Genomic DNA, 12,722 nt, shown 5'->3' with positions numbered 1-12,722 from the left:
TATCTCATTCTATCCCTAGTTTGTCACTACTCTTTGTCAGCATAACAACGAGTTTAATATTTTGTAACTGCAACTGTATGATGGTGCTTACAGGAAAGCTTAATTCCCTTTTGCAAACAAAACTGTTACAGTACTACCGATGCTGCTACCAAATTTCTGATGGAGAAGAAATTGGAATAAGACATTGATCATTGTGTTGATGATAATGTGCTTCCTTTAGAAACACAGACTGCCCTGAAACGACCGAAAACTTGGAAAAGAGCATGCATGAGTGGCGAGAGATTGTGAGGGTTTGCCATGTTCATCGCGATAAGGATATCAGCAGACCAAATTATGATTCTGAAACGATTTGACTGAACCGGCCATAGAAAAATTTGGCAAACTCTACTGAATCGATGTTTGTTCTATGTTCTGGCAGCAGACTCAAATCAGTGATATTTGGATGATTATCTTACATATAAATTTAAATAAAGTTGCCAGTTAAACATTTGGTGTAAGTAAAAGTCTTAAAATATAAATAAAATATATAAAAAGTGTCCAAATTCAAAACATTATCAAACTCTCTAAAAATGCCTAGAATGCAGGATTTTGCACCATTCATTTCATACCCTCCAAAAAAAAAATTTCGCCTCGCGCTTCGCTCGGCTCAATTGTCATGATTGTTTTGCCTCACTAAAATAAGATGCCTAACTACGGCCTTGTATTGTGAAGCCCAGGTGGTCGTGTGGTCTAGCGGGACGGCTACAGTGCAGGCGATTTGGTGTCACGATATCTCAGTAGCATGCGTATATACGAGTCTAAATTGAAAACTACGTTCAAACCTATGATTGTGTTGGATAAAAACCGCATTTTTTATACGTGTGCATGTAAAACAAGTTTCGTTGTAGAAGGGTCTAAATACAGCACAAGCAACATTTCCCCAAAGACCAAAAAAGTGAAAAAGCATATTTAAACAAAGGCATTGCCTTAAACAAAACGCATTTGACTGACAGGTCGAACAACTGATCATGCTGATGTTCTTAAACCCTACTGACTGCCATTGGCGATTGCCAAATAAAATTGATCACGAGATGTAACAAAATGGATCTTAATATAAATTTAATACTTAACAGAAAACGATAAACTTGTGGCCAAGATGTTATGCCACAAACACAAGGTGTCAATATTTTTTTTGTACACCAGATCTAGATTTCGACAATAAATGTCTCTTCAGTGATGTTAGGGGTCGCAACGGTATTTGGAAGGCCATATAATTTACCCTCAATAAACACGTGTTTATAATCGATCACTTAACAGACAGACCGTTACCAATACCTTTAATAAATATATTTATATTCAAGCCTGAATCTGCAATTGAAGAGTTCGATACTCTTTCACTATGGAGATGAATTTAGTGCTATCTTTTTAAGTTCTTTATATTCATTAGAGGATTTTACATTGAAGACTGTCTTTTATACTTGTGTCTTTATTTGCCTTGACTACAACTGCCAAAGTACAATCTTTATCAGCTGTAGATTTACATTCTATGTTTTTCATTCAGAGACATGGCACTTTATTTTTTCATATACATATACATGAGTTTTTGAAAAATACTAGATCTGTTAGTTAGTCTACCTAATGAGGTGATCAAGGGTTTTGATAAACCAAAACTTTGTGTTGTTAAGACAATGTTTTATCATGTTTTGTGTACAAAATATGTGAGAGAATTCATCTAAGTCTTTTTGTAAAGTTTAGATAGTAAGAGAGAGTTCTAATTTTAGCCGAGGTTTTAAGGTTTACTCATTTAGAGGAACCTCTTCATAAGTGCATTTAGCTTCAGGATGTTCTATTAAAGACATTATGGCAACAGCTTAGTCTGGACATATGGTAAAACTTTTTATAAGTTCTATAAAAGGGAAAGTGAATAATATCAGTACTAAAACACTTTTCTTCAGTTGTGGTTACTGGATGATCTTGTGATTTCTATGCTTTATTAAATGTTGGCATTTATATAAAAATTGTTTTTAGTTTGTGTCTACACTTTAAACAAGCTAATTTATTACTTGAGACCGAAGGCGAAATATGAATAAGAATGTTCCTTCATCCAAGCATATCTTGGATGTGCAGGATGAAGGTCATTCTTAGAATATGAGCCTGAGGCTCGAAAGTAATTAATTCCCACCCTAGGGATTATCAGTCAGACCCACCCTTTTTCCAATGGGTTTTATATTTGGTCGACACAAACTTGCTTTAAATTATGACAAGTTATTGTGGAACAGGTGCTTATATACTAGGGTCAAGGTCACTGGCCAGCTATAGTTTGTTTCTTTAAACAGAGATATTACATGTAAGCTTCACCCCTCATAGAGAAGTTAAGCTAATTTATTACTTTCGAGCCTCAGGCTCATATTCTAAGAATGACCTTTATCCTGCACATCCAAGATATGCTTGGATGAAGGAACATTCTATGCACTTAAAAGTTGTATTCCAAAACAGATTGCACTGAACCTACATCAAAAACACTTATTACTGGTTGCTTAACCATTTCTGTTTCACAGACTACCTTTACTTTCTTCTGTTGGATAGCTAGTGGTTTAAATATTGGCCTTTTGAGGCTGACATTTCATTCAGTTTTTAAACAGTAAAGTTAATAAACTTTGCATCAGACCATACTGTCTGCATATATAGTTGAAAGTGACAGTCTTGTTACATCCAGGCTCCATGTTTTTTCATATCTGAGCACAGATTTTAGCAAAAAGAAGTATATCTCCATCTCCCATATCATTTATATGCTTTTAAATATGCAAATGTGGGGAACGGCCTAAACTGGCAATCTGTTTTTTTAAGCATAACATTGCTAAAGACCATTTTATCCACATGCGTTATGCTATTTGAAACTTATATTTCCATCAAAAGTACATTTATAACCTGTTAAAGTTTGTTTGATAACTTAACAACTTCAGAAAATTGTGGTAAGTGAAAAATATTACATTTGATATAAGGCCTCACCCTAATTGAAAACCTCTATTTTTTGGCACAGGCTCATATAAAATTAACTTCTGGCCATTTTGCATAAGTCTGATACATGAAATATGCTTTCTGTTGCTTTAAATAGATGTTAACTTATACATAGAGACATTAAAAAGTGTTAGTTTTGGTATCTTTTGGTTTTTAGAAGCTCAAATTTGATAGTTTTAATTGTTCTAATTCAATGCCACAATTCAGCACCCAAAATTCAGATATAAAAAATGCCACATTTTTTTTAATTGGTATCATATGGCTTTGAAACTTTGTAACCTGTTTTATAATATACTAAGCTTGAATCATGCCAAGTTTTATTAGAATTGGTCAAGTTTTAGGCCCCTAATAGGCCCAAGACCACAATTAATGACCCCGCTTTTCGTTGTCCACGAATATAGTTCCTTTTAATTAGAGTGTATTTTTCCTTATTTTTTTTCTTTCCTTTCCTCACTCATTCCTTAAATCTTTTTGGGTGGAAATGAAAGAAGAGAGGTCAAATAAATTTTTGGAGGTTGTATTTTAACTGATTTTGATATGGAATGAGTGATTAGGTCAAGTGCAAAAAGGTGATATTTACAGTTTTCGGAACATCTCTTGACTTGTCAAAAGGGGTATGGATGTGTATTGGCTAAATTTGTAAAAGTGATTGCTTCAATCTTTCTGAATTTTGGATATATATTTGGACTAGGACAATACATTACACACACAAAAAATTGGACAAAAGTGCATGGTGCAATTTTTTTAATGATGCAAAAGGTTATAAAGAACTGATAGAGGAATTAATTGTGGTCTGTGGCCTAAGAGGTGCATTTCAGCAAATTTAGAATTTTTACTTTGGCATCTTTTCTGAATGATCTATTGGTATTGATTTGTCAAACTATATGAGAAGAAATGATTTTTACTTTCATTTGATAGAAATTTTGTGAAAAAGTCACTTTTCAGGTTAAATGCCTAAAATGTAGCTTTTTCACTTTTTTCACTATTTTTTCAAAAACAGCATGCTTAATTTCTCTCTGACAGTTTTTTTCTGATATCTATTTGTGTTTGTGGTATTTATTTCAGTTGTTTAACTTATTTGTGAACTCTGAACACAAAAAAAAGTAGATAAAAACATAAAAAGAGTGCAAAATGTGCTGTTTTAATAGTCTAAGTCTAACGGTCAGTATACGCAGCAGGTGAAATGTGAAGTTCTATGCACTTAAAAGTTGTATTCCAAAACAGATTGCACTGAACCTACATCAAAAACACTTATTACTGGTTGCTTAACCATTTCTGTTTCACAGACTACCTTTACTTTCTTCTGTTGGATAGCTAGTGGTTTAAATATTGGCCTTTTGAGGCTGACATTTCATTCAGTTTTTAAACAGTAAAGTTAATAAACTTTGCATCAGACCATACTGTCTGCATATATAGTTGAAAGTGACAGTCTTGTTACATCCAGGCTCCATGTTTTTTCATATCTGAGCACAGATTTTAGCAAAAAGAAGTATATCTCCATCTCCCATATCATTTATATGCTTTTAAATATGCAAATGTGGGGAACGGCCTAAACTGGCAATCTGTTTTTTTAAGCATAACATTGCTAAAGACCATTTTATCCACATGCGTTATGCTATTTGAAACTTATATTTCCATCAAAAGTACATTTATAACCTGTTAAAGTTTGTTTGATAACTTAACAACTTCAGAAAATTGTGGTAAGTGAAAAATATTACATTTGATATAAGGCCTCACCCTAATTGAAAACCTCTATTTTTTGGCACAGGCTCATATAAAATTAACTTCTGGCCATTTTGCATAAGTCTGATACATGAAATATGCTTTCTGTTGCTTTAAATAGATGTTAACTTATACATAGAGACATTAAAAAGTGTTAGTTTTGGTATCTTTTGGTTTTTAGAAGCTCAAATTTGATAGTTTTAATTGTTCTAATTCAATGCCACAATTCAGCACCCAAAATTCAGATATAAAAAATGCCACATTTTTTTTAATTGGTATCATATGGCTTTGAAACTTTGTAACCTGTTTTATAATATACTAAGCTTGAATCATGCCAAGTTTTATAAGAATTGGTCAAGTTTTAGGCCCCTAATAGGCCCAAGACCACAATTAATGACCCCGCTTTTCGTTGTCCACGAATATAGTTCCTTTTAATTAGAGTGTATTTTTCCTTATTTTTTTTCTTTCCTTTCCTCACTCATTCCTTAAATCTTTTTGGGTGGAAATGAAAGAAGAGAGGTCAAATAAATTTTTGGAGGTTGTATTTTAACTGATTTTGATATGGAATGAGTGATTAGGTCAAGTGCAAAAAGGTGATATTTACATTTTTCGGAACATCTCTTGACTTGTCAAAAGGGGTATGGATGTGTATTGGCTAAATTTGTAAAAGTGATTGCTTCAATCTTTCTGAATTTTGGATATATATTTGGACTAGGACAATACATTACACACACAAAAAATTGGACAAAAGTGCATGGTGCAATTTTTTTAATGATGCAAAAGGTTATAAAGAACTGATAGAGGAATTAATTGTGGTCTGTGGCCTAAGAGGTGCATTTCAGCAAATTTAGAATTTTTACTTTGGCATCTTTTCTGAATGATCTATTGGTATTGATTTGTCAAACTATATGAGAAGAAATGATTTTTACTTTCATTTGATAGAAATTTTGTGAAAAAGTCACTTTTCAGGTTAAATGCCTAAAATGTAGCTTTTTCACTTTTTTCACTATTTTTTCAAAAACAGCATGCTTAATTTCTCTCTGACAGTTTTTTTCTGATATCTATTTGTGTTTGTGGCATTTATTTCAGTTGTTTAACTTATTTGTGAACTCTGAACACAAAAAAAAGTAGATAAAAACATAAAAAGAGTGCAAAATGTGCTGTTTTAATAGTCTAAGTCTAACGGTCAGTATACGCAGCAGGTGAAATGTGAAGTTCTATGCACTTAAAAGTTGTATTCCAAAACAGATTGCACTGAACCTACATCAAAAACACTTATTACTGGTTGCTTAACCATTTCTGTTTCACAGACTACCTTTACTTTCTTCTGTTGGATAGCTAGTGGTTTAAATATTGGCCTTTTGAGGCTGACATTTCATTCAGTTTTTAAACAGTAAAGTTAATAAACTTTGCATCAGACCATACTGTCTGCATATATAGTTGAAAGTGACAGTCTTGTTACATCCAGGCTCCATGTTTTTTCATATCTGAGCACAGATTTTAGCAAAAAGAAGTATATCTCCATCTCCCATATCATTTATATGCTTTTAAATATGCAAATGTGGGGAACGGCCTAAACTGGCAATCTGTTTTTTTAAGCATAACATTGCTAAAGACCATTTTATCCACATGCGTTATGCTATTTGAAACTTATATTTCCATCAAAAGTACATTTATAACCTGTTAAAGTTTGTTTGATAACTTAACAACTTCAGAAAATTGTGGTAAGTGAAAAATATTACATTTGATATAAGGCCTCACCCTAATTGAAAACCTCTATTTTTTGGCACAGGCTCATATAAAATTAACTTCTGGCCATTTTGCATAAGTCTGATACATGAAATATGCTTTCTGTTGCTTTAAATAGATGTTAACTTATACATAGAGACATTAAAAAGTGTTAGTTTTGGTATCTTTTGGTTTTTAGAAGCTCAAATTTGATAGTTTTAATTGTTCTAATTCAATGCCACAATTCAGCACCCAAAATTCAGATATAAAAAATGCCACATTTTTTTTAATTGGTATCATATGGCTTTGAAACTTTGTAACCTGTTTTATAATATACTAAGCTTGAATCATGCCAAGTTTTATTAGAATTGGTCAAGTTTTAGGCCCCTAATAGGCCCAAGACCACAATTAATGACCCCGCTTTTCGTTGTCCACGAATATAGTTCCTTTTAATTAGAGTGTATTTTTCCTTATTTTTTTTCTTTCCTTTCCTCACTCATTCCTTAAATCTTTTTGGGTGGAAATGAAAGAAGAGAGGTCAAATAAATTTTTGGAGGTTGTATTTTAACTGATTTTGATATGGAATGAGTGATTAGGTCAAGTGCAAAAAGGTGATATTTACAGTTTTCGGAACATCTCTTGACTTGTCAAAAGGGGTATGGATGTGTATTGGCTAAATTTGTAAAAGTGATTGCTTCAATCTTTCTGAATTTTGGATATATATTTGGACTAGGACAATACATTACACACACAAAAAATTGGACAAAAGTGCATGGTGCAATTTTTTTAATGATGCAAAAGGTTATAAAGAACTGATAGAGGAATTAATTGTGGTCTGTGGCCTAAGAGGTGCATTTCAGCAAATTTAGAATTTTTACTTTGGCATCTTTTCTGAATGATCTATTGGTATTGATTTGTCAAACTATATGAGAAGAAATGATTTTTACTTTCATTTGATAGAAATTTTGTGAAAAAGTCACTTTTCAGGTTAAATGCCTAAAATGTAGCTTTTTCACTTTTTTCACTATTTTTTCAAAAACAGCATGCTTAATTTCTCTCTGACAGTTTTTTTCTGATATCTATTTGTGTTTGTGGTATTTATTTCAGTTGTTTAACTTATTTGTGAACTCTGAACACAAAAAAAAGTAGATAAAAACATAAAAAGAGTGCAAAATGTGCTGTTTTAATAGTCTAAGTCTAACGGTCAGTATACGCAGCAGGTGAAATGTGAAGTTCTATGCACTTAAAAGTTGTATTCCAAAACAGATTGCACTGAACCTACATCAAAAACACTTATTACTGGTTGCTTAACCATTTCTGTTTCACAGACTACCTTTACTTTCTTCTGTTGGATAGCTAGTGGTTTAAATATTGGCCTTTTGAGGCTGACATTTCATTCAGTTTTTAAACAGTAAAGTTAATAAACTTTGCATCAGACCATACTGTCTGCATATATAGTTGAAAGTGACAGTCTTGTTACATCCAGGCTCCATGTTTTTTCATATCTGAGCACAGATTTTAGCAAAAAGAAGTATATCTCCATCTCCCATATCATTTATATGCTTTTAAATATGCAAATGTGGGGAACGGCCTAAACTGGCAATCTGTTTTTTTAAGCATAACATTGCTAAAGACCATTTTATCCACATGCGTTATGCTATTTGAAACTTATATTTCCATCAAAAGTACATTTATAACCTGTTAAAGTTTGTTTGATAACTTAACAACTTCAGAAAATTGTGGTAAGTGAAAAATATTACATTTGATATAAGGCCTCACCCTAATTGAAAACCTCTATTTTTTGGCACAGGCTCATATAAAATTAACTTCTGGCCATTTTGCATAAGTCTGATACATGAAATATGCTTTCTGTTGCTTTAAATAGATGTTAACTTATACATAGAGACATTAAAAAGTGTTAGTTTTGGTATCTTTTGGTTTTTAGAAGCTCAAATTTGATAGTTTTAATTGTTCTAATTCAATGCCACAATTCAGCACCCAAAATTCAGATATAAAAAATGCCACATTTTTTTTAATTGGTATCATATGGCTTTGAAACTTTGTAACCTGTTTTATAATATACTAAGCTTGAATCATGCCAAGTTTTATTAGAATTGGTCAAGTTTTAGGCCCCTAAGAGGTGCATTTCAGCAAATTTAGAATTTTTACTTTGGCATCTTTTCTGAATGATCTATTGGTATTGATTTGTCAAACTATATGAGAAGAAATGATTTTTACTTTCATTTGATAGAAATTTTGTGAAAAAGTCACTTTTCAGGTTAAATGCCTAAAATGTAGCTTTTTCACTTTTTTCACTATTTTTTCAAAAACAGCATGCTTAATTTCTCTCTGACAGTTTTTTTCTGATATCTATTTGTGTTTGTGGTATTTATTTCAGTTGTTTAACTTATTTGTGAACTCTGAACACAAAAAAAAGTAGATAAAAACATAAAAAGAGTGCAAAATGTGCTGTTTTAATAGTCTAAGTCTAACGGTCAGTATACGCAGCAGGTGAAATGTGAAGTTCTTATTCATATTTCGCCTTCGGTCTCAAGTAATAAATTAGCTTAACTTCTCTATGAGGGGTGAAGCTTACATGTAATATCTCTGTTTAAAGAAACAAACTATAGCTGGCCAGTGACCTTGACCCTAGTATATAAGCACCTGTTCCACAATAACTTGTCATTATTTTTCTAGAGGGGTGAAGTGAACACTTCACTTGAATTCGTTTTAGTTAATTTATTTTTATTTTAGATTTAGGGGAAAGTTACTAAAGTTACATTTAACTTGTGTACGATGTACGACAAGTTCTAATGTTATTTTGTTAATTAGAAATAATAATTCCTCAATTGTCTACGATGTATGACAAGTGTTGATGGAAATGAATTTAAATTTCTTGTCTACGATGTATGACAAGTGTCGATGGAAATTAATTAAATTTTTTTATTGTCTACGATGTATGACAATTTTATATATTCATTAAGTTTTTGCCTTAGTACGATGTACAGCACATTTGTTTCTTAATTCATACACCTGTTTGTTAAACAGGTAGATATTTAAAAGTATTTCTATTCACCTGAAGGTCGTGAGTACTCTTCAGAATTTACACGTGTTTTACCTGCACAGGTACACATTATTTTATTACAATGGCTGAATTTGATTATGCAAATGTATTGCTTTTGCAAGATGTATAGAATTATGTTTACACTTACAAGGGTGATGGCTATGATTTTCATCATCTCAGTTGTTTTAGAAATTAAAGATGATAAATTTAATAGGAAAACAAGAGGTATTTTGAATAAATCCTCTTCTTAAACAGTTATAAAACCTAGTAGTTTTATAAAAGATCATAATGGCATTGCAATTGGAAATAATTGACAAAGCAACAGAACGAGTCAAAAGTAAGTTTTTAAATCTAGTGCTACTTGTATAGCTTCAAAATCTCCTTGATTTGTGAATTTTTCTTAAGATAGTGCTGTTGAGATTTAAGATAGGCATGTACATTTGTATACATATTGATGCATTGACTCATTTTTATTAATGTAGTAAAGAACATGTATGAATCATGAGGTTTGAGACAGTTTCTCTGCCTTCAACTCAAGCAGAGTTTGCAGAGAAACCTGCTGCTTTATTCGAATTTTGCCATTAGAGGCTTACTTTAATGAAGATTTAGTTCTAATTTTGATCTGAACTACTGTAATGATACTGTTCATGTACCTCCTTTTGGAGTTTGTGCCATGGCTGATGATAGTCCAGCCGGAACTGAATTTTGATACGTCTTTTGTTCCTGCATTAAGGTTTTCAGAAGCCTTTAAGGCTTCTCTAAATGAGATTAATGGTCCATTATCTCATCCTGTTTGTTGAACAGTTTAATCATGATTTTGCTTGGAAAATCCCAAAATTGTTTAAAAAGGCAGAAAACTGTGTAAGTTTTCTTCTGGACTTTCTGTGACTGTTAATAATACTACCATGTCAGTAAATATCAAATCAGGAAAATATCAAGTTCATAGAGTAATACTATCACTGTAATGGCCTGACCATTAAGTATAACCGACGATTGGGCTCAAGCAGAAAAGACTATCAGGTGCTGATACTTTAATCAAGAGTCAATCTAACAAATGGTAAAAAGCTGAAAAACAAATAAAATACAATTTTACAATGTGTTCAATTAATGTTATTAAAACGAAATGTCAAAAGTAATAGATAGCACAGTCCGTTGAATCCGAGAAAATGTTGTACTTTCAAGAGCAGTTAAATTTCCAGTGTTTCACGGAGAGAATGTTCAAATATGTATAGAGTAATTTGAAGGCTTCAAAAACAATGTTGTAAAGTTAACTCACTCTGTGGTTAGCCACGAATTGTGTCCTAGATGACGTTTGTCCTTTGAAAAGTTCTCCAGAACTGGTATGACCTTGCAATGTTCGGTTTGAGATCCGTGTGAGCAGGGGAAAGGTAGCGATGATACGATGTTTTAATGTTCTTATGAGGTTAAAGATGAATAATCCTCCTAGACTGGAACACATAAATAGATTAAGAATATAATCAAACGAACTATATAAATTACGGAACGGTGTAACAGAATACTCCCCGTCTGAAGTCTATCTGACATCACTTTTCCATAAATTTTTCGAATATGTATACAAGATTTACACAAATGAATTAATCCCAATATAAATTGAATATATACAGGTGAAATGTCCACTATTTCGTGTGAGAAATATCAGATCTCAACGATTTTTCACTATAAAGGTTCCTAATAAGTACGTTCCACGTGAAACTGGGTAGGCACAGTTTTTTGTCCTTTAGAAGAAGGGTGTCTCGGACGACATTGTTGTGTTCTGTAGAATGTTTTAACACTGCTGTATCGATAATGGGAACTGTTTTCTCCAACGTAGTTAGACGGCGATGACGATCGAAGATAGATCGAAGTATAACAAGAGTTAGTAGTTTGTTGTCTTCCGATTTGGCGATATGACACATCTTTGTGAGTATCAGACGAAATTAGGCGTTTCGTCATAACGTTCAATCCTGCAGATCTAGTCGCTCTATCTGTAGAGTGGCGTCCTCTATGTTTGATTTTGTCGTAGTAATGTCCAAGAAAAGGTGTTACTCTGTGACGATGTCCAGATAAGACTACTGGTTCCTTTTCACTTATATTCAAGTCAGATTTGACAATACTGCTTCCTCCTCGTAGTAGACGTTGCTCATGCAATGGCAGATTGAGATTGGCAAGAGGTCCTTCTTTCGGAATAGGTTTGTGAATGATATTGATTTCCTCTCCATGAACTTTAGGTTCTGTTGATTTCGGATTGAAACTTTCTTTATCTATAGATTTTTCTATAGAAGTCACAGATTTTGCTTTTAGTGACGCGAGTGATGTCCCTTTAGATGAATTTGTGCGTTTACCAGGCTTGGTACTAGGTCCTGTACATTCAAGGGATTGCATTGAATGCGATTTAGCGACCTTGGCATTCGAATGAAAGTTTGTGTCGTTATACTGAACAACAATAGGATTCTTGTCCTTGACGGCTATTTCCGGTCTTGAGGCAAGACGTTGTTCTGATTCCGTGATTGAAACGTTAGTTATCTTTGTGTTGACTTGAATAGGAGAAGTTTGCTTGTCAATGTATGTATTTCCAATTATGACCCAACCAAGTCTCAACTTTTGGGCAAATGGAGTTCGGGATGGTCCTAGGCGTTGTTCAAGGACGTGGTGTGCCTCTATAAGGTCCCTTCCAATAAGGAGAAGAATTTGACAACGTTCCTCTATTGGTGTAATACTTCCTCTGAGTTCTGTCAGATGAGGATGATGCATTGCAACTTCAGGAGTAGGAATTTCGTCTCGATTATTTGGAATATTATTACATTCAATTAATGTAGGCAGATCAAATTGTACGTCACTATGTACAGATTTTATGACGAAATCTTTTCCTCTTTTCCCGGAAGTAGCTACTCTGCCGGAGCATGTCGTAAGAGAGTAGTTTTCAGGTTTCTCCCGAACGTTGAACAGACTGAAGAATTCAGGCGAGGCAAGAGACCGGTTGCTTTGGTCGTCAATAATGGCGTACATCCTGATAATTTTGTCCGTCTTGTCCTTATGGTACACGTCCACAGGTAATATCTTGGCATAAGATTTCTCGCTCTTATGATCTTTGTAGATCTCTGTGCAGATCGAACTTACAGAGGTTAACTTTGTTTCAGCTGACTCTGTCTGCTCCCCGCCGTAGACTTGTGTTAGCTCCCCGCCGTAGGCTTGTCTGGGTGAGCTAAACTGG

The 12,722-nt window shown here is 33.3% G+C and overlaps 1 long non-coding RNA gene across 1 annotated transcript; it reads right to left on the bottom strand.

The window, feature by feature from the left end:
* Positions 1–10,527: 10,527 nt before the first annotated feature.
* On the bottom strand, positions 10,528–11,290 carry LOC139527113 (uncharacterized). Its single transcript, XR_011665269.1, has 2 exons — positions 10,788–11,290; positions 10,528–10,576 (listed from the first exon to the last, which is right to left on the bottom strand). It is a non-coding gene; the product is annotated as an uncharacterized lncRNA (long non-coding RNA).
* Positions 11,291–12,722: the final 1,432 nt, after the last annotated feature.

The sequence above is a fragment of the Mytilus edulis genome, chromosome 6 (genome assembly GCF_963676685.1).
Source record: "Mytilus edulis chromosome 6, xbMytEdul2.2, whole genome shotgun sequence".
In the NCBI taxonomy this organism is placed as follows: Eukaryota; Metazoa; Mollusca; class Bivalvia; order Mytilida; family Mytilidae; genus Mytilus; species Mytilus edulis.
This window is presented reverse-complemented; position numbering and strand designations above follow the sequence as displayed.